We start from the raw sequence: 27899 nt of genomic DNA, 5'->3' as shown, positions 1-27899 counted from the left end.
GAATGAGGGTGAAAGAGAGCAAAAGGAGACGAAGGAGGGTGAAAGAGAATGAAACGAGACGAAGGAGGGTGAAAGAGAGTGAAAAAAGACAAAGGAGGGTGAAAGAGAGCGAAACGAGATGAAGGAGGGTGAAAGAGTGCGAAACAAGATGAAGGAGGATGAAAGAGAGCAAAACGAGATGAAGGAGGGTGAAAGAGAGCGTAACGAGACGAAGGAGTGTGAAAGAGAGCGAAACAAGATGAAGGAGGGTGAAAGAGAGCGAAACGAGACGAAGGAGGATGAAAGAGAGCAAAACGGGACGAAGGAGGGTGAAAGAGAGCGAAACGAGACGAATTAGAGTGAAAGACAGCGAAACGAGGTGAAGGAGGGTGAAAGAGAGCGACACGAGAGGAAGGAGGGTGAAAGAGAGCGACACGAGAGGAAGGAGGATGAAAGAGAGTGAAACGAGATGAAAGAGGGTGAAAGAGAGCGTAACGAGACGAAGGAGTGTGATAGAGAGCGAAAAGAGACGAGGGAGGGTGAAAGCGAGCAAAACAAGACGAAAGGGGTGAAGAGAGCGAAACGAGACGAAGGAGGATGAAAGAGAGCGAAACGAGATGAAGGAGGGGGATAGAGAGAGAACCGAGACAAAGGAGGATGAAAGAGAGCAAAACGAGACGTAGGTGGGTGAAAAAGAGCAAAACGAGACGAAGGAGGGTGAAAGAGAGCGAAACGAGATGGAGGAGAGTGAAAGAGAGCGCCACGAGACGAAGGAGGGTGAAAGAGAGCGAAACGAGACGTAGGATGGTGAAAGAGAGCGAAACGAAACGAAGCAGGGTAAAAGAGAGCAACACTGACGAAGGAGGGTGAAAGAGAGCGAAACGAGACGAGGGAGGGTGAAACAGAGCGAAACGAGACGAAGGAGGGTGAAACAGAGCAAAACGAGATGAAGGAGGGTGAAAGGGAGCGAAACGAGGCGAAGGTGGGTGAAAGAGAGCGACACGAGAGGAAGGAGGATGAAAGAGAGCGACACGAGAGGAAGGAGGATGAAAGAGAGCGAAACGAGATGAAGGAGGGTGAAAGAGAGCGTAACGAGACGAAGGAGTGTGATAGAGAGCGAAAAAAGACGAGGGAGGGTGAAAGCGAGCGAAAGAAGACGAAGGAGGGTGAAAGAGAGCGAAACGAGACGAAGGAGTATGAAAGAGAGCAAAACGAGACGAAGGAGGGTGAAAGAGAGCGAAACGAGACGAATTAGGGTGAAAGAGAGAGGAACGAGATGAAGGAGGGTGAAAGCGAGCGAAACGCGATGAAGGAGGGTGAAAGAGAGTGTAACGAGACGAAGGAGTGTGAAAGAGAGCGAAACAAGACGAAGGAGGGTGAAAGAGAGCAAAGCGAGACGAAGGAGGGTGAAAGAGAGTGAAACGAGATGAAAGAGGGTGAAAGAGAGCGAAACGAGATGAAAAGGAGCAAAACGAGACGAAGGAGGGTAAAAGAGAGACAAACGAGATGAAGGAGGGTGAAAGAGAGCGAAACAAGATGAAGGAGGGTGAAAGAGAGCAAAACGAGACAAAGGAGAATGAAAGAGAGCAAAACGAGACGAAGGACGGTGAAAGAGAGCGAAGCGAGACGAAGGAGGGTGAAAGAGAGTGAAACGAGACGAAGGAGGGTGAACGAGAGTGAAACGAGACGAAGCAGGGTGAAAGAGAGCGAAACGAGACGGAAAAGTGTGAAAGAGAGCGAAACGAGGCGAGTGAGGGTGAAAGAGAGCGAAACAAGACGAAGGAGGGTGAAAGAGAGCGAAACGAGATGAAGGAGGGTGAAAGAGAGCGAAACGAGATGAAGGAGAGTGAAAGAGAGCGAAACGAGACGAAACAGGATGAAAGGGATCAAAACGAGACGAAGGAGGGTGAAAAAGAGCGCAACGAGACGAAGGAGGGTGAAAAAGAGCGAAGCGAGACGAAGGAGGTTGAAAGAGAGTGAAATGACATGAAGGAGGGGGACATTAGCGAAACGAGACTAGGGAGGGTGAAAGAGAGCGAGCCGAGATGAAGGAGGGTGAATGGGAGAGAAACGAAACGAAGGAGGGTGAAAGAGAGCGAAACAAGGCGAAGGAGGGTGAAAGAGAGCGACAGGAGAGGAAGGAGGGTGAAAGAGAGCGAAACGAGATGAAGGAGGGTGAAAGAGAGCGTAACGAGACAAAGGAGGGTGAAAGAGAGCGAAACTTGATGAGGGAGGGTGAAAGAGAGCGAAACAAGACGAAGGAGGGTAAAAGAGAGCGAAACGAGATGAAGGAGGGTGAAAGAGTGTGAAGCGAGACGAAGGAGTGTGAAAGCGAGCGAAACGAGACGAAGGAGGATGAAAGAGAGCAAAACGAGACGAAGGAGGGTGAAAGAGAGCGAAGCGAGACGAAGGAGGGTGAAAGAGAGTGACACAAGATGAAGGAGGGTGAAAGAGAGCGAATCGAGACGAGGGAGGGTGAAACAGAGCAAAACGAGACGAAGGAGGGTGAAAGAGAGCGAAACGACAAGAAGGAGGGTGAAAGAGAGCGAAGCGAGACGAAGGAGGGTGAAAGAGAGAGAAACGAGACAAAGGTGGGTGAAAGCAAGTGAAACGAGACGAGGGAGGGTGAAACAGAGCAAAACGAGACAAAGGAGGGTGAAAGAGAACAATACGAGTTGAATGAGGGTGAAAGAGAGCAAAAGGAGACAAAGGAGCGTGAAAGAGAACGAAACGAGACGAAGGAGGGTGAAAGAGAGTGAAAAAAGACAAAGGAGGGTGAAAGAGAGCGAAACGAGATTAAGGAGGATGAAAGAGAGCAAAACGAGTTGAATGAGGGTGAAAGAGAGCAAAAGGAGACGAAGGAGCGTGAAAGAGAATGAAACGAGACGAAGGAGGGTGAAAGAGAGTGAAAAAAGACAAAGGAGGGTGAAAGAGAGCGAAACGAGATGAAGGAGGGTGAAAGAGTGCGAAACAAGATGAAGGAGGATGAAAGAGAGCAAAACGAGATGAAGGAGGGTGAAAGAGAGCGGAACGAGATGAAGGAGGGTAAAAGCGAGCGAAACGCGATGAAGGAGGGTGAAAGAGAGCGTAACGAGACGAAGGAGTGTGAAAGAGAGCGAAACAAGATGAAGGAGGGTGAAAGAGAGCGAAACGAGACGAAGGAGGATGAAAGAGAGCAAAACGGGAAGAAGGAGGGTGAAAGAGAGCGAAACGAGACGAATTAGAGTGAAAGACAGCGAAACGAGGTGAAGGAGGGTGAAAGAGAGCGACACGAGAGGAAGGAGGGTGAAAGAGAGCGACACGAGAGGAAGGAGGATGAAAGAGAGTGAAACGAGATGAAAGAGGGTGAAAGAGAGCGTAACGAGACGAAGGAGTGTGATAGAGAGCGAAAAGAGACGAGGGAGGGTGAAAGCGAGCAAAACAAGACGAAAGGGCTGAAGAGAGCGAAACGAGACGAAGGGGGATGAAAGAGAGCGAAACGAGATGAAGGAGGGGGATAGAGAGAGAACCGAGACAAAGGAGGATGAAAGAGAGCAAAACGAGACGAAGGTGGGTGAAAAAGAGCGAAACGAGACGAAGGAGGGTGAAAGAGAGCGAAACGAGATGGAGGAGAGTGAAAGAGAGCGCCACGAGACGAAGGAGGGTGAAAGAGAGCGAAACTTGATGAGGGAGGGTGAAAGAGAGCGAAACAAGACGAAGGAGGGTGAAAGAGAGCGAAACGAGATGAAGGAGGGTGAAAGAGTGTGAAGCGAGACGAAGGAGTGTGAAAGCGAGCGAAACGAGACGAAGGAGGATGAAAGAGAGCAAAACGAGACGAAGGAGGGTGAAAGAGAGCGAAGCGAGACGAAGGAGGGTGAAAGAGAGTGACACAAGACGAAGGAGGGTGAAAGAGAGCGAATCGAGACGAGGGAGGGTGAAACAGAGCAAAACGAGACGAAGGAGGGTGAAAGAGAGCGAAACGACAAGAAGGAGGGTGAAAGAGAGCGAAGCGAGACGAAGGAGGGTGAAAGAGAGAGAAACGAGACAAAGGTGGGTGAAAGCAAGTGAAACGAGACGAGGGAGGGTGAAACAGAGCAAAACGAGACAAAGGAGGGTGAAAGAGAACAATACGAGTTGAATGAGGGTGAAAGAGAGCAAAAGGAGACAAAGGAGCGTGAAAGAGAATGAAACGAGACGAAGGAGGGTGAAAGAGAGTGAAAAAAGACAAAGGAGGGTGAAAGAGAGCGAAACGAGATTAAGGAGGATGAAAGAGAGCAAAACGAGACGAAGGAGGATGAAAGAGAGCAAAACGAGACGAAGGAGGGTGAAAGAGAGCGAAACGAGACGAAGGAGGGTGAAAGAGAGCAAAACGAGATGAAGGAGTGTGAAAGAGAGCGAAACGAGGCGAAGGAGGGTGAAAGAGAGCGACAGGAGAGGAAGGAGGGTGAAAGAGATCGAAACGAGATGAAGGAGGGTGAAAGAGATCGAAACGAGACGAGGGAGGGTGAAAGAGAGTGAAACAAGACGAAGGAGGGTGAAAGAGAGTGAAACGTGACGAAGGAGGGTGAAAGAGAGCGAAACGAGATGAAGGAGGGTGAAAGAGAGCGAAACGAGACGAGGGAGGGTGAAAGAGAGCGAAACAAAACGAAGGAGGGTGAAAGCAAGTGAACGAGACGAGGGAAGGTGAAACAGAGTGAAACGAGACAAAGGAGGGTGAAAGAGAGCAATACGAGTTGAATGAGGGTGAAAGAGAGCAAAAGGAGACGAAGGAGCGTGAAAGAGAATGAAACGAGACGAAGGAGGGTGAAAGAGAGTGAAAAAAGACAAAGGAGGGTGAAAGAGAGCGAAACGAGATGAAGGAGGGTGAAAGAGTGCGAAACAAGATGAAGGAGGATGAAAGAGAGCAAAACGAGATGAAGGAGGGTGAAAGAGAGCGGAACGAGATGAAGGAGGGTGAAAGCGAGCGAAACGCGATGAAGGAGGGTGAAAGAGAGCGTAACGAGACGAAGGAGTGTGAAAGAGAGCGAAACAAGATGAAGGAGGGTGAAAGAGAGCGAAACGAGACGAAGGAGGATGAAAGAGAGCAAAACGGGAAGAAGGAGGGTGAAAGAGAGCGAAACGAGACGAATTAGAGTGAAAGACAGCGAAACGAGGTGAAGGAGGGTGAAAGAGAGCGACACGAGAGGAAGGAGGGTGAAAGAGAGCGACACGAGAGGAAGGAGGATGAAAGAGAGTGAAACGAGATGAAAGAGGGTGAAAGAGAGCGTAACGAGACGAAGGAGTGTGATAGAGAGCGAAAAGAGACGAGGGAGGGTGAAAGCGAGCAAAACAAGACGAAAGGGGTGAAGAGAGCGAAACGAGACGAAGGAGGATGAAAGAGAGCGAAACGAGATGAAGGAGGGGGATAGAGAGAGAACCGAGACAAAGGAGGATGAAAGAGAGCAAAACGAGACGAAGGTGGGTGAAAAAGAGCGAAACGAGACGAAGGAGGGTGAAAGAGAGCGAAACGAGATGAAGGAGAGTGAAAGAGAGCGCCACGAGACGAAGGAGGGTGAAAGAGAGCAAAACGAGACGTAGGATGGTGAAAGAGAGCGAAACGAAACGAAGCAGGGTAAAAGAGAGCGACACTGACGAAGGAGGGTGAAAGAGAGCGAAACGAGACGAAGGAGGGTGAAACAGAGCAAAACGAGATGAAGGAGGGTGAAAGGGAGCGAAACGAGGCGAAGGTGGGTGAAAGAGAGCGACACGAGAGGAAGGAGGATGAAAGAGAGCGACACGAGAGGAAGGAGGATGAAAGAGAGCGAAACGAGATGAAGGAGGGTGAAAGAGAGCGTAACGAGACGAAGGAGTGTGATAGAGAGCGAAAAAAGACGAGGGAGGGTGAAAGCGAGCGAAAGAAGACGAAGGAGGGTGAAAGAGAGCGAAACGAGATGAAGGAGGATGAAAGAGAGCGAAACGAGATGAAGGAGGGGGACAGAGAGCGAAACGAGACAAAGGAGGATGAAAGAGAGCAAAACGAGATGAAGGAGGGTGAAAAAGAGCGAAACGAGACGAAGGAGGGTGAAAGAGAGCGAAACGAGATGGAGGAGAGTGAAAGAGAGCGCCACGAGACGAAGGAGGGTGAAAGAGAGCGAAACGAGACGTAGGATGGTGAAAGAGAGCGAAACGAAACGAAGCAGGGTAAAAGAGAGCGACACGAGACGAAGGAGGGTGAAAGAGAGCGAAACGAGACGAGGGAGGGTGAAACAGAGCGAAACGAGACGAAGGAGGGTGAAACAGAGCAAAACGAGACGAAGGAGGGTGAAAGAGAGCGAAACGAGACGTGGGAGGGTGAAACAGAGCGAAACGAGACGAAGGAGGGTGAAAGAGAGCGAAACGAGAGGAAGGAGGGTGAAAGAGAGCGAAACGAGACGAAGGAGGGTGAAAGAGAGCGAAACGAGACGAAGGAGGGTGAAAGAGAGCAAAACAAGACGAAAAAGTGTGAAAGAGAGCTAGGCGAGATGAAGGAGGGCGAAAGAGAGAGAAACAAGACGTAGAACGGAGAAAGAGAACGAAACGAGATGAAGGAGGGTGAAAGAGAGCGAAACGAGGCAAAGGAGGGTGAAAGAGATCGAAACGAGACGAGGGAGGGTGAAAGAGAGTGAAACGTGACGAAGGAGGGTGAAAGAGAGCGAAACGAGATGAAGGAGGGTGAAAGAGAGCGAAACGAGACGAGGGAGGGTGAAAGAGAGCGAAACAAGACGAAGGAGGGTGAAAGCAAGTGAACGAGACGAGGGAGGGTGAAACAGAGTGAAACGAGACAAAGGAGGGTGAAAGAGAGCAATACGAGTTGAATGAGGGTGAAAGAGAGCAAAAGGAGACAAAGGAGCGTGAAAGAGAATGAAACGAGACGAAGGAGGGTGAAAGAGAGTGAAAAAAGACAAAGGAGGGTGAAAGAGAGCGAAACGAGATGAAGGAGTGTGAAAGAGTGCGAAACGAGATGAAGGAGGATGAAAGAGAGCAAAACGAGACGAAGGAGGGTGAAAGAGAGAGGAACGAGATGAAGGAGGGTGAAAGCGAGCGAAACGCGATGAAGGAGGGTGAAAGAGAGCGTAACGAGACGAAGGAGTGTGAAAGAGAGCGAAACAAGATGAAGGAGGGTGAAAGAGAGCGAAACGAGACGAAGGAGAATGAAAGAGAGCAAAACGAGACGAAGGAGGGTGAAAGAGAGCGAAACGAGACGAATTAGGGTGAAAGAGAGAGGAACGAGATGAAGGAGGGTGAAAGCGAGCGAAACGCGATGAAGGAGTGTGAAAGAGAGTGTAACGAGACGAAGGAGTGTGAAAGAGAGCGAAACAAGATGAAGGAGGGTGAAAGAGAGCGAAACGAGACGAAGGAGGATGAAAGAGAGCAAAACGAGACGAAGGAGGGTGAAAGAGAGCGAAACGAGACGAATTAGGGTGAAAGACAGCGAAACGAGATGAAGGAGGGTGAAAGAGAGCGACACGAGAGGAAGGAGGGTGAAAGAGTGCGACACGAGAGGAAGGAGGATGAAAGAGAGTGAAACGAGATGAAGGAGGGTGAAACAGAGCGTAACGAGACGAAGGAGTGTGATAGAGAGCGAAAAGAGACGAGGGAGGGTGAAAGCGAGCGAAACAAGACGAAAGGGGTGAAGAGAGCGAAACGAGACGAAGGAGGATGAAAGAGAGCGAAACGAGATGAAGGAGGGGGATAGAGAGCGAAACGAGACAAAGAAGGATGAAAGAGAGCAAAACGAGACGAAGGTGGGTGAAAAAGAGCGAAACGAGACGAAGGAGGGTGAAAGAGAGTGAAACGAGATGGAGGAGAGTGAAAGAGAGCGCCACGAGACGAAGGAGGGTGAAAGAGAGCGAAACGAGACGTAGGATGGTGAAAGAGAGCGAAACGAAACGAAGCAGGGTAAAAGAGAGCGACACTGACGAAGGAGGGTGAAAGAGAGCGAAACGAGACGAGGAAGGGTGAAACAGAGCGAAACGAGACGAAGGAGGGTGAAACAGAGCAAAACGAGATGAAGGAGGGTGAAAGGGAGCGAAACGAGGTGAAGGTGGGTGAAAGAGAGCGACACGAGAGGAAGGAGGATGAAAGAGAGCGACACGAGAGGAAGGAGGATGAAAGAGAGCGAAACGAGATGAAGGAGGGTGAAAGAGAGCGTAACGAGACGAAGGAGTGTGATAGAGAGCGAAAAAAGACGAGGTAGGGTGAAAGCGAGCGAAAGAAGACGAAGGAGGGTGAAAGAGAGCGAAACGAGATGAAGGAGGATGAAAGAGAGCGAAACGAGATGAAGGAAGGGGACAGAGAGCGAAACGAGACAAAGGAGGATGAAAGAGAGCAAAACGAGATGAAGGAGGGTGAAAAAGAGCGAAACGAGACGAAAGAGGGTGAAAGAGAGCGAAACGAGATGGAGGAGAGTGAAAGAGAGCGCCACGAGACGAAGGAGGGTGAAAGAGAGCGAAACGAGACGTAGGATGGTGAAAGAGAGCGAAACGAAACGAAGCAGGGTAAAAGAGAGCGACACGAGACGAAGGAGGGTGAAAGAGAGCGAAACGACGAGGGAGGGTGAAACAGAGCGAAACGAGACGAAGGAGGGTGAAACAGAGCGAAACGAGACGAAGGAGGGTGAAAGAGAGCGAAACGAGACGTGGGAGGGTGAAACAGAGCGAAACGAGACGAAGGAGGGTGAAAGAGAGCGAAACGAGAGGAAGGAGGGTGAAAGAGAGCGAAACGAGACGAAGGAGGGTGAAAGAGAGCGAAACGAGACGAAGGAGGGTGAAAGAGAGCAAAACAAGACGAAAAAGTGTGATAGAGAGCTAGGCGAGATTAAGGAGGGCGAAAGAGAGAGAAACAAGACGTAGAACGGAGAAAGAGAACGAAACGAGATGAAGGAGGGTGAAAGAGAGCGAAACGAGGCAAAGGAGGGTGAAAGAGATCGAAACGAGACGAGGGAGGGTGAAAGAGAGTGAAACGTGACGAAGGAGGGTGAAAGAGAGCGAAACGAGATGAAGGAGGGTGAAAGAGAGCGAAACGAGACGAGGGAGGGTGAAAGAGAGCGAAACAAGACGAAGGAGGGTGAAAGCAAGTGAACGAGACGAGGGAGGGTGAAACAGAGTGAAACGAGACAAAGGAGGGTGAAAGAGAGCAATACGAGTTGAATGAGGGTGAAAGAGAGCAAAAGGAGACGAAGGAGCGTGAAAGAGAATGAAACGAGACGAAGGAGGGTGAAAGAGAGTGAAAAAAGACAAAGGAGGGTGAAAGAGAGCGAAACGAGATGAAGGAGTGTGAAAGAGTGCGAAACGAGATGAAGGAGGATGAAAGAGAGCAAAACGAGACGAAGGAGGGTGAAAGAGAGAGGAACGAGATGAAGGAGGGTGAAAGCGAGCGAAACGCGATGAAGGAGGGTGAAAGAGAGCGTAACGAGACGAAGGAGTGTGAAAGAGAGCGAAACAAGATGAAGGAGGGTGAAAGAGAGCGAAACGAGACGAAGGAGAATGAAAGAGAGCAAAACGAGACGAAGGAGGGTGAAAGAGAGTGAAACGAAACGAAGCAGGGTAAAAGAGAGCGACACGAGACGAAGGAGGGTGAAAGAGAGCGAAACGAGACGAGGGAGGGTGAAAGCGAGCGAAACGAGACGAATTAGGGTGAAAGAGAGAGGAACGAGATGAAGGAGGGTGAAAGCGAGCGAAACGCGATGAAGGAGGGTGAAAGAGAGCGTAACGAGATGAAGGAGGGTGAAAGAGAGCAAAACAAGACGAAAAAGTGTGATAGAGAGCTAGGCGAGATTAAGGAGGGCGAAAGAGAGAGAAACAAGACGTAGAACGGAGAAAGAGAACGAAACGAGATGAAGGAGGGTGAAAGAGAGCGAAACGAGGCAAAGGAGGGTGAAAGAGATCGAAACGAGACGAGGGAGGGTGAAAGAGAGTGAAACGTGACGAAGGAGGGTGAAAGAGAGCGAAACGAGATGAAGGAGGGTGAAAGAGAGCGAAACGAGACGAGGGAGGGTGAAAGAGAGCGAAACAAGACGAAGGAGGGTGAAAGCAAGTGAACGAGACGAGGGAGGGTGAAACAGAGTGAAACGAGACAAAGGAGGGTGAAAGAGAGCAATACGAGTTGAATGAGGGTGAAAGAGAGCAAAAGGAGACGAAGGAGCGTGAAAGAGAATGAAACGAGACGAAGGAGGGTGAAAGAGAGTGAAAAAAGACAAAGGAGGGTGAAAGAGAGCGAAACGAGATGAAGGAGTGTGAAAGAGTGCGAAACGAGATGAAGGAGGATGAAAGAGAGCAAAACGAGACGAAGGAGGGTGAAAGAGAGAGGAACGAGATGAAGGAGGGTGAAAGCGAGCGAAACGCGATGAAGGAGGGTGAAAGAGAGCGTAACGAGACAAATGAGGGTGAAAGAGAGCGAAACAAGATGAAGGAGGGTGAAAGAGAGCGAAACGAGACGAAGGAGAATGAAAGAGAGCAAAACGAGACGAAGGAGGGTGAAAGAGAGCGAAACGAGAGGAAGGAGGGTGAAAGAGAGCGAAACGAGACGAAGGAGGGTGAAAGAGAGCGAAACGAGACGAAGGAGGGTGAAAGAGAGCAAAACAAGACGAAAAAGTGTGATAGAGAGCTAGGCGAGATTAAGGAGGGCGAAAGAGAGAGAAACAAGACGTAGAACGGAGAAAGAGAACGAAACGAGATGAAGGAGGGTGAAAGAGAGCGAAACGAGGCAAAGGAGGGTGAAAGAGATCGAAACGAGACGAGGGAGGGTGAAAGAGAGTGAAACGTGACGAAGGAGGGTGAAAGAGAGCGACACGAGAGGAAGGAGGGTGAAAGAGAGCGACACGAGAGGAAGGAGGATGAAAGAGAGTGAAACGAGATGAAAGAGGGTGAAAGAGAGCGTAACGAGACGAAGGAGTGTGATAGAGAGCGAAAAGAGACGAGGGAGGGTGAAAGCGAGCAAAACAAGACGAAAGGGGTGAAGAGAGCGAAAAGAGACGAAGGAGGATGAAAGAGAGCGAAACGAGACGAAGGAGTATGAAAGAGAGCAAAACGAGACGAAGGAGGGTGAAAGAGAGCGAAACGAGACGAATTAGGGTGAAAGAGAGAGGAACGAGATGAAGGAGGGTGAAAGCGAGCGAAACGCGATGAAGGAGGGTGAAAGAGAGTGTAACGAGACGAAGGAGTGTGAAAGAGAGCGAAACAAGACGAAGGAGGGTGAAAGAGAGCGAAGCGAGACGAAGGAGGGTGAAAGAGAGTGAAACGAGATGAAAGAGGGTGAAAGAGAGCGAAACGAGATGAAAAGGAGCAAAACGAGACGAAGGAGGGTAAAAGAGAGACAAACGAGATGAAGGAGGGTGAAAGAGAGCGAAACAAGATGAAGGAGGGTGAAAGAGAGCAAAACGAGACAAAGGAGAATGAAAGAGAGCAAAACGAGACGAAGGACGGTGAAAGAGAGCGAAGCGAGACGAAGGAGGGTGAAAGAGAGTGAAACGAGACGAAGGAGGGTGAACGAGAGTGAAACGAGACGAAGCAGGGTGAAAGAGAGCGAAACGAGACGGAAAAGTGTGAAAGAGAGCGAAACGAGGCGAGTGAGGGTGAAAGAGAGCGAAACAAGACGAAGGAGGGTGAAAGAGAGCGAAACGAGATGAAGGAGGGTGAAAGAGAGCGAAACGAGATGAAGGAGAGTGAAAGAGAGCGAAACGAGACGAAACAGGATGAAAGGGATCAAAACGAGACGAAGGAGGGTGAAAAAGAGCGCAACGAGACGAAGGAGGGTGAAAAAGAGCGAAGCGAGACGAAGGAGGTTGAAAGAGAGTGAAATGACATGAAGGAGGGGGACATTAGCGAAACGAGACTAGGGAGGGTGAAAGAGAGCGAGCCGAGATGAAGGAGGGTGAATGGGAGAGAAACGAAACGAAGGAGGGTGAAAGAGAGCGAAACAAGGCGAAGGAGGGTGAAAGAGAGCGACAGGAGAGGAAGGAGGGTGAAAGAGAGCGAAACGAGATGAAGGAGGGTGAAAGAGAGCGTAATGAGACAAAGGAGGGTGAAAGAGAGCGAAACTTGATGAGGGAGGGTGAAAGAGAGCGAAACAAGACGAAGGAGGGTGAAAGAGAGCGAAACGAGATGAAGGAGGGTGAAAGAGTGTGAAGCGAGACGAAGGAGTGTGAAAGCGAGCGAAACGAGACGAAGGAGGATGAAAGAGAGCAAAACGAGACGAAGGAGGGTGAAAGAGAGCGAAGCGAGACGAAGGAGGGTGAAAGAGAGTGACACAAGACGAAGGAGGGTGAAAGAGAGCGAATCGAGACGAGGGAGGGTGAAACAGAGCAAAACGAGACGAAGGAGGGTGAAAGAGAGCGAAACGACAAGAAGGAGGGTGAAAGAGAGCGAAGCGAGACGAAGGAGGGTGAAAGAGAGAGAAACGAGACAAAGGTGGGTGAAAGCAAGTGAAACGAGACGAGGGAGGGTGAAACAGAGCAAAACGAGACAAAGGAGGGTGAAAGAGAACAATACGAGTTGAATGAGGGTGAAAGAGAGCAAAAGGAGACAAAGGAGCGTGAAAGAGAACGAAACGAGACGAAGGAGGGTGAAAGAGAGTGAAAAAAGACAAAGGAGGGTGAAAGAGAGCGAAACGAGATTAAGGAGGATGAAAGAGAGCAAAACGAGACGAAGGAGGATGAAAGAGAGCAAAACGAGACGAAGGAGGGTGAAAGAGAGCGAAACGAGACGAAGGAGGGTGAAAGAGAGCAAAACGAGATGAAGGAGTGTGAAAGAGAGCGAAACGAGGCGAAGGAGGGTGAAAGAGAGCGACAGGAGAGGAAGGAGGGTGAAAGAGATCGAAACGAGATGAAGGAGGGTGAAAGAGATCGAAACGAGACGAGGGAGGGTGAAAGAGAGTGAAACAAGACGAAGGAGGGTGAAAGAGAGTGAAACGTGACGAAGGAGGGTGAAAGAGAGCGAAACGAGATGAAGGAGGGTGAAAGAGAGCGAAACGAGACGAGGGAGGGTGAAAGAGAGCGAAACAAAACGAAGGAGGTTGAAAGCAAGTGAACGAGACGAGGGAAGGTGAAACAGAGTGAAACGAGACAAAGGAGGGTGAAAGAGAGCAATACGAGTTGAATGAGGGTGAAAGAGAGCAAAAGGAGACGAAGGAGCGTGAAAGAGAATGAAACGAGACGAAGGAGGGTGAAAGAGAGTGAAAAAAGACAAAGGAGGGTGAAAGAGAGCGAAACGAGATGAAGGAGGGTGAAAGAGTGCGAAACAAGATGAAGGAGGATGAAAGAGAGCAAAACGAGATGAAGGAGGGTGAAAGAGAGCGGAACGAGATGAAGGAGGGTAAAAGCGAGCGAAACGCGATGAAGGAGGGTGAAAGAGAGCGTAACGAGACGAAGGAGTGTGAAAGAGAGCGAAACAAGACGAAGGAGGGTGAAAGAGAGTGAAACGTGACGAAGGAGGGTGAAAGAGAGCGAAACGAGATGAAGGAGGGTGAAAGAGAGCGAAACGAGACGAGGGAGGGTGAAAGAGAGCGAAACAAAACGAAGGAGGGTGAAAGCAAGTGAACGAGACGAGGGAAGGTGAAACAGAGTGAAACGAGACAAAGGAGGGTGAAAGAGAGCAATACGAGTTGAATGAGGGTGAAAGAGAGCAAAAGGAGACGAAGGAGCGTGAAAGAGAATGAAACGAGACGAAGGAGGGTGAAAGAGAGTGAAAAAAGACAAAGGAGGGTGAAAGAGAGCGAAACGAGATGAAGGAGGGTGAAAGAGTGCGAAACAAGATGAAGGAGGATGAAAGAGAGCAAAACGAGATGAAGGAGGGTGAAAGAGAGCGGAACGAGATGAAGGAGGGTAAAAGCGAGCGAAACGCGATGAAGGAGGGTGAAAGAGAGCGTAACGAGACGAAGGAGTGTGAAAGAGAGCGAAACAAGATGAAGGAGGGTGAAAGAGAGCGAAACGAGACGAAGGAGGATGAAAGAGAGCAAAACGGGAAGAAGGAGGGTGAAAGAGAGCGAAACGAGACGAATTAGAGTGAAAGACAGCGAAACGAGGTGAAGGAGGGTGAAAGAGAGCGACACGAGAGGAAGGAGGGTGAAAGAGAGCGACACGAGAGGAAGGAGGATGAAAGAGAGTGAAACGAGATGAAAGAGGGTGAAAGAGAGCGTAACGAGACGAAGGAGTGTGATAGAGAGCGAAAAGAGACGAGGGAGGGTGAAAGCGAGCAAAACAAGACGAAAGGGGTGAAGAGAGCGAAACGAGACGAAGGGGGATGAAAGAGAGCGAAACGAGATGAAGGAGGGGGATAGAGAGAGAACCGAGACAAAGGAGGATGAAAGAGAGCAAAACGAGACGAAGGTGGGTGAAAAAGAGCGAAACGAGACGAAGGAGGGTGAAAGAGAGCGAAACGAGATGGAGGAGAGTGAAAGAGAGCGCCACGAGACGAAGGAGGGTGAAAGAGAGCGAAACTTGATGAGGGAGGGTGAAAGAGAGCGAAACAAGACGAAGGAGGGTGAAAGAGAGCGAAACGAGATGAAGGAGGGTGAAAGAGTGTGAAGCGAGACGAAGGAGTGTGAAAGCGAGCGAAACGAGACGAAGGAGGATGAAAGAGAGCAAAACGAGACGAAGGAGGGTGAAAGAGAGCGAAGCGAGACGAAGGAGGGTGAAAGAGAGTGACACAAGACGAAGGAGGGTGAAAGAGAGCGAATCGAGACGAGGGAGGGTGAAACAGAGCAAAACGAGACGAAGGAGGGTGAAAGAGAGCGAAACGACAAGAAGGAGGGTGAAAGAGAGCGAAGCGAGACGAAGGAGGGTGAAAGAGAGAGAAACGAGACAAAGGTGGGTGAAAGCAAGTGAAACGAGACGAGGGAGGGTGAAACAGAGCAAAACGAGACAAAGGAGGGTGAAAGAGAACAATACGAGTTGAATGAGGGTGAAAGAGAGCAAAAGGAGACAAAGGAGCGTGAAAGAGAATGAAACGAGACGAAGGAGGGTGAAAGAGAGTGAAAAAAGACAAAGGAGGGTGAAAGAGAGCGAAACGAGATTAAGGAGGATGAAAGAGAGCAAAACGAGACGAAGGAGGATGAAAGAGAGCAAAACGAGACGAAGGAGGGTGAAAGAGAGCGAAACGAGACGAAGGAGGGTGAAAGAGAGCAAAACGAGATGAAGGAGTGTGAAAGAGAGCGAAACGAGGCGAAGGAGGGTGAAAGAGAGCGACAGGAGAGGAAGGAGGGTGAAAGAGATCGAAACGAGATGAAGGAGGGTGAAAGAGATCGAAACGAGACGAGGGAGGGTGAAAGAGAGTGAAACAAGACGAAGGAGGGTGAAAGAGAGTGAAACGTGACGAAGGAGGGTGAAAGAGAGCGAAACGAGATGAAGGAGGGTGAAAGAGAGCGAAACGAGACGAGGGAGGGTGAAAGAGAGCGAAACAAAACGAAGGAGGGTGAAAGCAAGTGAACGAGACGAGGGAAGGTGAAACAGAGTGAAACGAGACAAAGGAGGGTGAAAGAGAGCAATACGAGTTGAATGAGGGTGAAAGAGAGCAAAAGGAGACGAAGGAGCGTGAAAGAGAATGAAACGAGACGAAGGAGGGTGAAAGAGAGTGAAAAAAGACAAAGGAGGGTGAAAGAGAGCGAAACGAGATGAAGGAGGGTGAAAGAGTGCGAAACAAGATGAAGGAGGATGAAAGAGAGCAAAACGAGATGAAGGAGGGTGAAAGAGAGCGGAACGAGATGAAGGAGGGTGAAAGCGAGCGAAACGCGATGAAGGAGGGTGAAAGAGAGCGTAACGAGACGAAGGAGTGTGAAAGAGAGCGAAACAAGATGAAGGAGGGTGAAAGAGAGCGAAACGAGACGAAGGAGGATGAAAGAGAGCAAAACGGGAAGAAGGAGGGTGAAAGAGAGCGAAACGAGACGAATTAGAGTGAAAGACAGCGAAACGAGGTGAAGGAGGGTGAAAGAGAGCGACACGAGAGGAAGGAGGGTGAAAGAGAGCGACACGAGAGGAAGGAGGATGAAAGAGAGTGAAACGAGATGAAAGAGGGTGAAAGAGAGCGTAACGAGACGAAGGAGTGTGATAGAGAGCGAAAAGAGACGAGGGAGGGTGAAAGCGAGCAAAACAAGACGAAAGGGGTGAAGAGAGCGAAACGAGACGAAGGAGGATGAAAGAGAGCGAAACGAGATGAAGGAGGGGGATAGAGAGAGAACCGAGACAAAGGAGGACGAAAGAGAGCAAAACGAGACGAAGGTGGGTGAAAAAGAGCGAAACGAGACGAAGGAGGGTGAAAGAGAGCGAAACGAGATGGAGGAGAGTGAAAGAGAGCGCCACGAGACGAAGGAGGGTGAAAGAGAGCAAAACGAGACGTAGGATGGTGAAAGAGAGCGAAACGAAACGAAGCAGGGTAAAAGAGAGCGACACTGACGAAGGAGGGTGAAAGAGAGCGAAACGAGACGAAGGAGGGTGAAACAGAGCAAAACGAGATGAAGGAGGGTGAAAGGGAGCGAAACGAGGCGAAGGTGGGTGAAAGAGAGCGACACGAGAGGAAGGAGGATGAAAGAGAGCGACACGAGAGGAAGGAGGATGAAAGAGAGCGAAACGAGATGAAGGAGGGTGAAAGAGAGCGTAACGAGACGAAGGAGTGTGATAGAGAGCGAAAAAAGACGAGGGAGGGTGAAAGCGAGCGAAAGAAGACGAAGGAGGGTGAAAGAGAGCGAAACGAGATGAAGGAGGATGAAAGAGAGCGAAACGAGATGAAGGAGGGGGACAGAGAGCGAAACGAGACAAAGGAGGATGAAAGAGAGCAAAACGAGATGAAGGAGGGTGAAAAAGAGCGAAACGAGACGAAGGAGGGTGAAAGAGAGCGAAACGAGATGGAGGAGAGTGAAAGAGAGCGCCACGAGACGAAGGAGGGTGAAAGAGAGCGAAACGAGACGTAGGATGGTGAAAGAGAGCGAAACGAAACGAAGCAGGGTAAAAGAGAGCGACACGAGACGAAGGAGGGTGAAAGAGAGCGAAACGAGACGAGGGAGGGTGAAACAGAGCGAAACGAGACGAAGGAGGGTGAAACAGAGCAAAACGAGACGAAGGAGGGTGAAAGAGAGCGAAACGAGACGTGGGAGGGTGAAACAGAGCGAAACGAGACGAAGGAGGGTGAAAGAGAGCGAAACGAGAGGAAGGAGGGTGAAAGAGAGCGAAACGAGACGAAGGAGGGTGAAAGAGAGCGAAACGAGACGAAGGAGGGTGAAAGAGAGCAAAACAAGACGAAAAAGTGTGAAAGAGAGCTAGGCGAGATGAAGGAGGGCGAAAGAGAGAGAAACAAGACGTAGAACGGAGAAAGAGAACGAAACGAGATGAAGGAGGGTGAAAGAGAGCGAAACGAGGCAAAGGAGGGTGAAAGAGATCGAAACGAGACGAGGGAGGGTGAAAGAGAGTGAAACGTGACGAAGGAGGGTGAAAGAGAGCGAAACGAGATGAAGGAGGGTGAAAGAGAGCGAAACGAGACGAGGGAGGGTGAAAGAGAGCGAAACAAGACGAAGGAGGGTGAAAGCAAGTGAACGAGACGAGGGAGGGTGAAACAGAGTGAAACGAGACAAAGGAGGGTGAAAGAGAGCAATACGAGTTGAATGAGGGTGAAAGAGAGCAAAAGGAGACAAAGGAGCGTGAAAGAGAATGAAACGAGACGAAGGAGGGTGAAAGAGAGTGAAAAAAGACAAAGGAGGGTGAAAGAGAGCGAAACGAGATGAAGGAGTGTGAAAGAGTGCGAAACGAGATGAAGGAGGATGAAAGAGAGCAAAACGAGACGAAGGAGGGTGAAAGAGAGAGGAACGAGATGAAGGAGGGTGAAAGCGAGCGAAACGCGATGAAGGAGGGTGAAAGAGAGCGTAACGAGACGAAGGAGTGTGAAAGAGAGCGAAACAAGATGAAGGAGGGTGAAAGAGAGCGAAACGAGACGAAGGAGAATGAAAGAGAGCAAAACGAGACGAAGGAGGGTGAAAGAGAGCGAAACGAGACGAATTAGGGTGAAAGAGAGAGGAACGAGATGAAGGAGGGTGAAAGCGAGCGAAACGCGATGAAGGAGTGTGAAAGAGAGTGTAACGAGACGAAGGAGTGTGAAAGAGAGCGAAACAAGATGAAGGAGGGTGAAAGAGAGCGAAACGAGACGAAGGAGGATGAAAGAGAGCAAAACGAGACGAAGGAGGGTGAAAGAGAGCGAAACGAGACGAATTAGGGTGAAAGACAGCGAAACGAGATGAAGGAGGGTGAAAGAGAGCGACACGAGAGGAAGGAGGGTGAAAGAGTGCGACACGAGAGGAAGGAGGATGAAAGAGAGTGAAACGAGATGAAGGAGGGTGAAACAGAGCGTAACGAGACGAAGGAGTGTGATAGAGAGCGAAAAGAGACGAGGGAGGGTGAAAGCGAGCGAAACAAGACGAAAGGGGTGAAGAGAGCGAAACGAGACGAAGGAGGATGAAAGAGAGTGAAACGAGATGAAGGAGGGGGATAGAGAGCGAAACGAGACAAAGAAGGATGAAAGAGAGCAAAACGAGACGAAGGTGGGTGAAAAAGAGCGAAACGAGACGAAGGAGGGTGAAAGAGAGTGAAACGAGATGGAGGAGAGTGAAAGAGAGCGCCACGAGACGAAGGAGGGTGAAAGAGAGCGAAACGAGACGTAGGATGGTGAAAGAGAGCGAAACGAAACGAAGCAGGGTAAAAGAGAGCGACACTGACGAAGGAGGGTGAAAGAGAGCGAAACGAGACGAGGAAGGGTGAAACAGAGCGAAACGAGACGAAGGAGGGTGAAACAGAGCAAAACGAGATGAAGGAGGGTGAAAGGGAGCGAAACGAGGTGAAGGTGGGTGAAAGAGAGCGACACGAGAGGAAGGAGGATGAAAGAGAGCGACACGAGAGGAAGGAGGATGAAAGAGAGCGAAACGAGATGAAGGAGGGTGAAAGAGAGCGTAACGAGACGAAGGAGTGTGATAGAGAGCGAAAAAAGACGAGGTAGGGTGAAAGCGAGCGAAAGAAGACGAAGGAGGGTGAAAGAGAGCGAAACGAGATGAAGGAGGATGAAAGAGAGCGAAACGAGATGAAGGAAGGGGACAGAGAGCGAAACGAGACAAAGGAGGATGAAAGAGAGCAAAACGAGATGAAGGAGGGTGAAAAAGAGCGAAACGAGACGAAAGAGGGTGAAAGAGAGCGAAACGAGATGGAGGAGAGTGAAAGAGAGCGCCACGAGACGAAGGAGGGTGAAAGAGAGCGAAACGAGACGTAGGATGGTGAAAGAGAGCGAAACGAAACGAAGCAGGGTAAAAGAGAGCGACACGAGACGAAGGAGGGTGAAAGAGAGCGAAACGACGAGGGAGGGTGAAACAGAGCGAAACGAGACGAAGGAGGGTGAAACAGAGCGAAACGAGACGAAGGAGGGTGAAAGAGAGCGAAACGAGACGTGGGAGGGTGAAACAGAGCGAAACGAGACGAAGGAGGGTGAAAGAGAGCGAAACTAGAGGAAGGAGGGTGAAAGAGAGCGAAACGAGACGAAGGAGGGTGAAAGAGAGCGAAACGAGACGAAGGAGGGTGAAAGAGAGCAAAACAAGACGAAAAAGTGTGATAGAGAGCTAGGCGAGATTAAGGAGGGCGAAAGAGAGAGAAACAAGACGTAGAACGGAGAAAGAGAACGAAACGAGATGAAGGAGGGTGAAAGAGAGCGAAACGAGGCAAAGGAGGGTGAAAGAGATCGAAACGAGACGAGGGAGGGTGAAAGAGAGTGAAACGTGACGAAGGAGGGTGAAAGAGAGCGAAACGAGATGAAGGAGGGTGAAAGAGAGCGAAACGAGACGAGGGAGGGTGAAAGAGAGCGAAACAAGACGAAGGAGGGTGAAAGCAAGTGAACGAGACGAGGGAGGGTGAAACAGAGTGAAACGAGACAAAGGAGGGTGAAAGAGAGCAATACGAGTTGAATGAGGGTGAAAGAGAGCAAAAGGAGACGAAGGAGCGTGAAAGAGAATGAAACGAGACGAAGGAGGGTGAAAGAGAGTGAAAAAAGACAAAGGAGGGTGAAAGAGAGCGAAACGAGATGAAGGAGTGTGAAAGAGTGCGAAACGAGATGAAGGAGGATGAAAGAGAGCAAAACGAGACGAAGGAGGGTGAAAGAGAGAGGAACGAGATGAAGGAGGGTGAAAGCGAGCGAAACGCGATGAAGGAGGGTGAAAGAGAGCGTAACGAGACGAAGGAGTGTGAAAGAGAGCGAAACAAGATGAAGGAGGGTGAAAGAGAGCGAAACGAGACGAAGGAGAATGAAAGAGAGCAAAACGAGACGAAGGAGGGTGAAAGAGAGCGAAACGAGACGAATTAGGGTGAAAGAGAGAGGAACGAGATGAAGGAGGGTGAAAGCGAGCGAAACGCGATGAAGGAGGGTGAAAGAGAGCGTAACGAGACGAAGGAGTGTGAAAGAGAGCGAAACAAGATGAAGGAGGGTGAAAGAGAGCGAAACGAGACGAAGGAGGATGAAAGAGAGCAAAACGAGACGAAGGAGGGTGAAAGAGAGCGAAACGAGACGAATTAGGGTGAAAGACAGCGAAACGAGATGAAGGAGGGTGAAAGAGAGCGACACGAGAGGAAGGAGGGTGAAAGAGAGCGACACGAGAGGAAGGAGGATGAAAGAGAGTGAAACGAGATGAAGGAGGGTGAAAGAGAGCGTAACGAGACGAAGGAGTGTGATAGAGAGCGAAAAGAGACGAGGGAGGGTGAAAGCGAGCGAAACAAGACGAAAGGGGTGAAGAGAGCGAAACGAGGCGAAGGAGGATGAAAGAGAGCGAAACGAGATGAAGGAGGGGGATAGAGAGCGAAACGAGACAAAGAAGGATGAAAGAGAGCAAAACGGGACGAAGGTGGATGAAAAAGAGCGAAACGAGACGAAGGAGGGTGAAAGAGAGCGAAACGAGATGGAGGAGAGTGAAAGAGAGCGCCACGAGACGAAGGAGGGTGAAAGAGAGCGAAACGAGACGTAGGATGGTGAAAGAGAGTGAAACGAAACGAAGCAGGGTAAAAGAGAGCGACACGAGACGAAGGAGGGTGAAAGAGAGCGAAACGAGACGAGGGAGGGTGAAAGCGAGCGAAACGAGACGAATTAGGGTGAAAGAGAGAGGAACGAGATGAAGGAGGGTGAAAGCGAGCGAAACGCGATGAAGGAGGGTGAAAGAGAGCGTAACGAGATGAAGGAGGGTGAAAGAGAGCAAAACAAGACGAAAAAGTGTGATAGAGAGCTAGGCGAGATTAAGGAGGGCGAAAGAGAGAGAAACAAGACGTAGAACGGAGAAAGAGAACGAAACGAGATGAAGGAGGGTGAAAGAGAGCGAAACGAGGCAAAGGAGGGTGAAAGAGATCGAAACGAGACGAGGGAGGGTGAAAGAGAGTGAAACGTGACGAAGGAGGGTGAAAGAGAGCGAAACGAGATGAAGGAGGGTGAAAGAGAGCGAAACGAGACGAGGGAGGGTGAAAGAGAGCGAAACAAGACGAAGGAGGGTGAAAGCAAGTGAACGAGACGAGGGAGGGTGAAACAGAGTGAAACGAGACAAAGGAGGGTGAAAGAGAGCAATACGAGTTGAATGAGGGTGAAAGAGAGCAAAAGGAGACGAAGGAGCGTGAAAGAGAATGAAACGAGACGAAGGAGGGTGAAAGAGAGTGAAAAAAGACAAAGGAGGGTGAAAGAGAGCGAAACGAGATGAAGGAGTGTGAAAGAGTGCGAAACGAGATGAAGGAGGATGAAAGAGAGCAAAACGAGACGAAGGAGGGTGAAAGAGAGAGGAACGAGATGAAGGAGGGTGAAAGCGAGCGAAACGCGATGAAGGAGGGTGAAAGAGAGCGTAACGAGACAAATGAGGGTGAAAGAGAGCGAAACAAGATGAAGGAGGGTGAAAGAGAGCGAAACGAGACGAAGGAGAATGAAAGAGAGCAAAACGAGACGAAGGAGGGTGAAAGAGAGCGAAACGAGAGGAAGGAGGGTGAAAGAGAGCGAAACGAGACGAAGGAGGGTGAAAGAGAGCGAAACGAGACGAAGGAGGGTGAAAGAGAGCAAAACAAGACGAAAAAGTGTGATAGAGAGCTAGGCGAGATTAAGGAGGGCGAAAGAGAGAGAAACAAGACGTAGAACGGAGAAAGAGAACGAAACGAGATGAAGGAGGGTGAAAGAGAGCGAAACGAGGCAAAGGAGGGTGAAAGAGATCGAAACGAGACGAGGGAGGGTGAAAGAGAGTGAAACGTGACGAAGGAGGGTGAAAGAGAGCGAAACGAGATGAAGGAGGGTGAAAGAGAGCGAAACGAGACGAGGGAGGGTGAAAGAGAGCGAAACAAGACGAAGGAGGGTGAAAGCAAGTGAACGAGACGAGGGAGGGTGAAACAGAGTGAAACGAGACAAAGGAGGGTGAAAGAGAGCAATACGAGTTGAATGAGGGTGAAAGAGAGCAAAAGGAGACGAAGGAGCGTGAAAGAGAATGAAACGAGACGAAGGAGGGTGAAAGAGAGTGAAAAAAGACAAAGGAGGGTGAAAGAGAGCGAAACGAGATGAAGGAGTGTGAAAGAGTGCGAAACGAGATGAAGGAGGATGAAAGAGAGCAAAACGAGACGAAGGAGGGTGAAAGAGAGAGGAACGAGATGAAGGAGGGTGAAAGCGAGCGAAACGCGATGAAGGAGGGTGAAAGAGAGCGTAACGAGACGAAGGAGTGTGAAAGAGAGCGAAACAAGATGAAGGAGGGTGAAAGAGAGCGAAACGAGACGAAGGAGAATGAAAGAGAGCAAAACGAGACGAAGGAGGGTGAAAGAGAGCGAAACGAGACGAATTAGGGTGAAAGAGAGAGGAACGAGATGAAGGAGGGTGAAAGCGAGCGAAACGCGATGAAGGAGGGTGAAAGAGAGCGTAACGAGACGAAGGAGTGTGAAAGAGAGCGAAACAAGATGAAGGAGGGTGAAAGAGAGCGAAACGAGACGAAGGAGGATGAAAGAGAGCAAAACGAGACGAAGGAGGGTGAAAGAGAGCGAATCGAGACGAATTAGGGTGAAAGACAGCGAAACGAGATGAAGGAGGGTGAAAGAGAGCGACACGAGAGGAAGGAGGGTGAAAGAGAGCGACACGAGAGGAAGGAGGATGAAAGAGAGTGAAACGAGATGAAGGAGGGTGAAAGAGAGCGTAACGAGACGAAGGAGTGTGATAGAGAGCGAAAAGAGACGAGGGAGGGTGAAAGCGAGCGAAACAAGACGAAAGGGGTGAAGAGAGCGAAACGAGGCGAAGGAGGATGAAAGAGAGCGAAACGAGATGAAGGAGGGGGATAGAGAGCGAAACGAGACAAAGAAGGATGAAAGAGAGCAAAACGAGACGAAGGTGGGTGAAAAAGAGCGAAACGAGACGAAGGAGGGTGAAAGAGAGCGAAACGAGATGGAGGAGAGTGAAAGAGAGCGCCACGAGACGAAGGAGGGTGAAAGAGAGCGAAACGAGACGTAGGATGGTGAAAGAGAGTGAAACGAAACGAAGCAGGGTAAAAGAGAGCGACACGAGACGAAGGAGGGTGAAAGAGAGCGAAACGAGACGAGGGAGGGTGAAAGCGAGCGAAACGAGACGAATTAGGGTGAAAGAGAGAGGAACGAGATGAAGGAGGGTGAAAGCGAGCGAAACGCGATGAAGGAGGGTGAAAGAGAGCGTAACGAGATGAAGGAGGGTGAAAGAGAGCAAAACAAGACGAAAAAGTGTGATAGAGAGCTAGGCGAGATTAAGGAGGGCGAAAGAGAGAGAAACAAGACGTAGAACGGAGAAAGAGAACGAAACGAGATGAAGGAGGGTGAAAGAGAGCGAAACGAGGCAAAGGAGGGTGAAAGAGATCGAAACGAGACGAGGGAGGGTGAAAGAGAGTGAAACGTGACGAAGGAGGGTAAAAGAGAGCGAAACGAGATGAAGGAGGGTGAAAGAGAGCGAAACGAGACGAGGGAGGGTGAAAGAGAGCGAAACAAGACGAAGGAGGGTGAAAGCAAGTGAACGAGACGAGGGAGGGTGAAACAGAGTGAAACGAGACAAAGGAGGGTGAAAGAGAGCAATACGAGTTGAATGAGGGTGAAAGAGAGCAAAAGGAGACGAAGGAGCGTGAAAGAGAATGAAACGAGACGAAGGAGGGTGAAAGAGAGTGAAAAAAGACAAAGGAGGGTGAAAGAGAGCGAAACGAGATGAAGGAGTGTGAAAGAGTGCGAAACGAGATGAAGGAGGATGAAAGAGAGCAAAACGAGACGAAGGAGGGTGAAAGAGAGAGGAACGAGATGAAGGAGGGTGAAAGCGAGCGAAACGCGATGAAGGAGGGTGAAAGAGAGCGTAACGAGACAAATGAGGGTGAAAGAGAGCGAAACAAGATGAAGGAGGGTGAAAGAGAGCGAAACGAGACGAAGGAGAATGAAAGAGAGCAAAACGAGACGAAGGAGGGTGAAAGAGAGCGAAACGAGACGAATTAGGGTGAAAGAGAGAGGAACGAGATGAAGGAGGGTGAAAGCGAGCGAAACGCGATGAAGGAGGGTGAAAGAGAGCGTAACGAGACGAAGGAGTGTGAAAGAGAGCGAAACAAGATGAAGGAGGGTGAAAGAGAGCGAAACGAGACGAAGGAGGATGAAAGAGAGCAAAACGAGACGAAGGAGGGTGAAAGAGAGCGAAACGAGACGAATTAGGGTGAAAGACAGCGAAACGAGATGAAGGAGGGTGAAAGAGAGCGACACGAGAGGAAGGAGGGTGAAAGAGAGCGACACGAGAGGAAGGAGGATGAAAGAGAGTGAAACGAGATGAAGGAGGGTGAAAGAGAGCGTAACGAGACGAAGGTGTGTGATAGAGAGCGAAAAGAGACGAGGGAGGGTGAAAGCGAGCGAAACAAGACGAAAGGGGTGAAGAGAGCGAAACGAGGCGAAGGAGGATGAAAGAGAGCGAAACGAGATGAAGGAGGGGGTAAGAGAGCGAAACGAGACAAAGAAGGATGAAAGAGAGCAAAGCGAGACGAAGGTGGGTGAAAAAGAGCGAAACGAGACGAAGGAGGGTGAATGAGAGCGAAACGAGATGGAGGAGAGTGAAAGAGAGCGCCACGAGACGAAGGAGGGTGAAAGAGAGCGAAAAAAGACAAAGGAGGGTGAAAGAGAGCGAAACGAGATGAAGGAGTGTGAAAGAGTGCGAAACGAGATGAAGGAGGATGAAAGAGAGCAAAACGAGACGAAGGAGGGTGAAAGAGAGAGGAACGAGATGAAGGAGGGTGAAAGCGAGCGAAACGCGATGAAGGAGGGTGAAAGAGAGCGTAACGAGACAAATGAGGGTGAAAGAGAGCGAAACAAGATGAAGGAGGGTGAAAGAGAGCGAAACGAGACGAAGGAGAATGAAAGAGAGCAAAACGAGACGAAGGAGGGTGAAAGAGAGCGAAACGAGAGGAAGGAGGGTGAAAGAGAGCGAAACGAGACGAAGGAGGATGAAAGAGAGCAAAACGAGACGAAGGAGGGTGAAAGAGAGCGAAACGAGACGAATTAGGGTGAAAGACAGCGAAACGAGATGAAGGAGGGTGAAAGAGAGCGACACGAGAGGAAGGAGGGTGAAAGAGAGCGACACGAGAGGAAGGAGGATGAAAGAGAGTGAAACGAGATGAAGGAGGGTGAAAGAGAGCGTAACGAGACGAAGGAGTGTGATAGAGAGCGAAAAGAGACGAGGGAGGGTGAAAGCGAGCGAAACAAGACGAAAGGGGTGAAGAGAGCGAAACGAGGCGAAGGAGGATGAAAGAGAGCGAAACGAGATGAAGGAGGGGGATAGAGAGCGAAACGAGACAAAGAAGGATGAAAGAGAGCAAAACGGGACGAAGGTGGATGAAAAAGAGCGAAACGAGACGAAGGAGGGTGAAAGAGAGCGAAACGAGATGGAGGAGAGTGAAAGAGAGCGCCACGAGACGAAGGAGGGTGAAAGAGAGCGAAACGAGACGTAGGATGGTGAAAGAGAGTGAAACGAAACGAAGCAGGGTAAAAGAGAGCGACACGAGACGAAGGAGGGTGAAAGAGAGCGAAACGAGACGAGGGAGGGTGAAAGCGAGCGAAACGAGACGAATTAGGGTGAAAGAGAGAGGAACGAGATGAAGGAGGGTGAAAGCGAGCGAAACGCGATGAAGGAGGGTGAAAGAGAGCGTAACGAGATGAAGGAGGGTGAAAGAGAGCAAAACAAGACGAAAAAGTGTGATAGAGAGCTAGGCGAGATTAAGGAGGGCGAAAGAGAGAGAAACAAGACGTAGAACGGAGAAAGAGAACGAAACGAGATGAAGGAGGGTGAAAGAGAGCGAAACGAGGCAAAGGAGGGTGAAAGAGATCGAAACGAGACGAGGGAGGGTGAAAGAGAGTGAAACGTGACGAAGGAGGGTGAAAGAGAGCGAAACGAGATGAAGGAGGGTGAAAGAGAGCGAAACGAGACGAGGGAGGGTGAAAGAGAGCGAAACAAGACGAAGGAGGGTGAAAGCAAGTGAACGAGACGAGGGAGGGTGAAACAGAGTGAAACGAGACAAAGGAGGGTGAAAGAGAGCAATACGAGTTGAATGAGGGTGAAAGAGAGCAAAAGGAGACGAAGGAGCGTGAAAGAGAATAAAACGAGACGAAGGAGGGTGAAAGAGAGTGAAAAAAGACAAAGGAGGGTGAAAGAGAGCGAAACGAGATGAAGGAGTGTGAAAGAGTGCGAAACGAGATGAAGGAGGATGAAAGAGAGCAAAACGAGACGAAGGAGGGTGAAAGAGAGAGGAACGAGATGAAGGAGGGTGAAAGCGAGCGAAACGCGATGAAGGAGGGTGAAAGAGAGCGTAACGAGACAAATGAGGGTGAAAGAGAGCGAAACAAGATGAAGGAGGGTGAAAGAGAGCGAAACGAGACGAAGGAGAATGAAAGAGAGCAAAACGAGACGAAGGAGGGTGAAAGAGAGCGAAACGAGAGGAAGGAGGGTGAAAGAGAGCGAAACGAGACGAAGGAGGGTGAAAGAGAGCGAAACGAGACGAAGGAGGGTGAAAGAGAGCAAAACAAGACGAAAAAGTGTGATAGAGAGCTAGGCGAGATTAAGGAGGGCGAAAGAGAGAGAAACAAGACGTAGAACGGAGAAAGAGAACGAAACGAGATGAAGGAGGGTGAAAGAGAGCGAAACGAGGCAAAGGAGGGTGAAAGAGATCGAAACGAGACGAGGGAGGGTGAAAGAGAGTGAAACGTGACGAAGGAGGGTGAAAGAGAGCGAAACGAGATGAAGGAGGGTGAAAGAGAGCGAAACGAGACGAGGGAGGGTGAAAGAGAGCGAAACAAGACGAAGGAGGGTGAAAGCAAGTGAACGAGACGAGGGAGGGTGAAACAGAGTGAAACGAGACAAAGGAGGGTGAAAGAGAGCAATACGAGTTGAATGAGGGTGAAAGAGAGCAAAAGGAGACGAAGGAGCGTGAAAGAGAATGAAACGAGACGAAGGAGGGTGAAAGAGAGTGAAAAAAGACAAAGGAGGGTGAAAGAGAGCGAAACGAGATGAAGGAGTGTGAAAGAGTGCGAAACGAGATGAAGGAGGATGAAAGAGAGCAAAACGAGACGAAGGAGGGTGAAAGAGAGAGGAACGAGATGAAGGAGGGTGAAAGCGAGCGAAACGCGATGAAGGAGGGTGAAAGAGAGCGTAACGAGACGAAGGAGTGTGAAAGAGAGCGAAACAAGATGAAGGAGGGTGAAAGAGAGCGAAACGAGACGAAGGAGAATGAAAGAGAGCAAAACGAGACGAAGGAGGGTGAAAGAGAGCGAAACGAGACGAATTAGGGTGAAAGAGAGAGGAACGAGATGAAGGAGGGTGAAAGCGAGCGAAACGCGATGAAGGAGGGTGAAAGAGAGCGTAACGAGACGAAGGAGTGTGAAAGAGAGCGAAACAAGATGAAGGAGGGTGAAAGAGAGCGAAACGAGACGAAGGAGG

This window comes from Scyliorhinus torazame, chromosome 16, assembly GCF_047496885.1.
Source record: "Scyliorhinus torazame isolate Kashiwa2021f chromosome 16, sScyTor2.1, whole genome shotgun sequence".
NCBI classification, from domain to species: domain Eukaryota; kingdom Metazoa; phylum Chordata; class Chondrichthyes; order Carcharhiniformes; family Scyliorhinidae; genus Scyliorhinus; species Scyliorhinus torazame.
The sequence above is the reverse complement of the archived record's forward strand: the minus strand, read 5'-3'. Positions refer to the sequence as shown.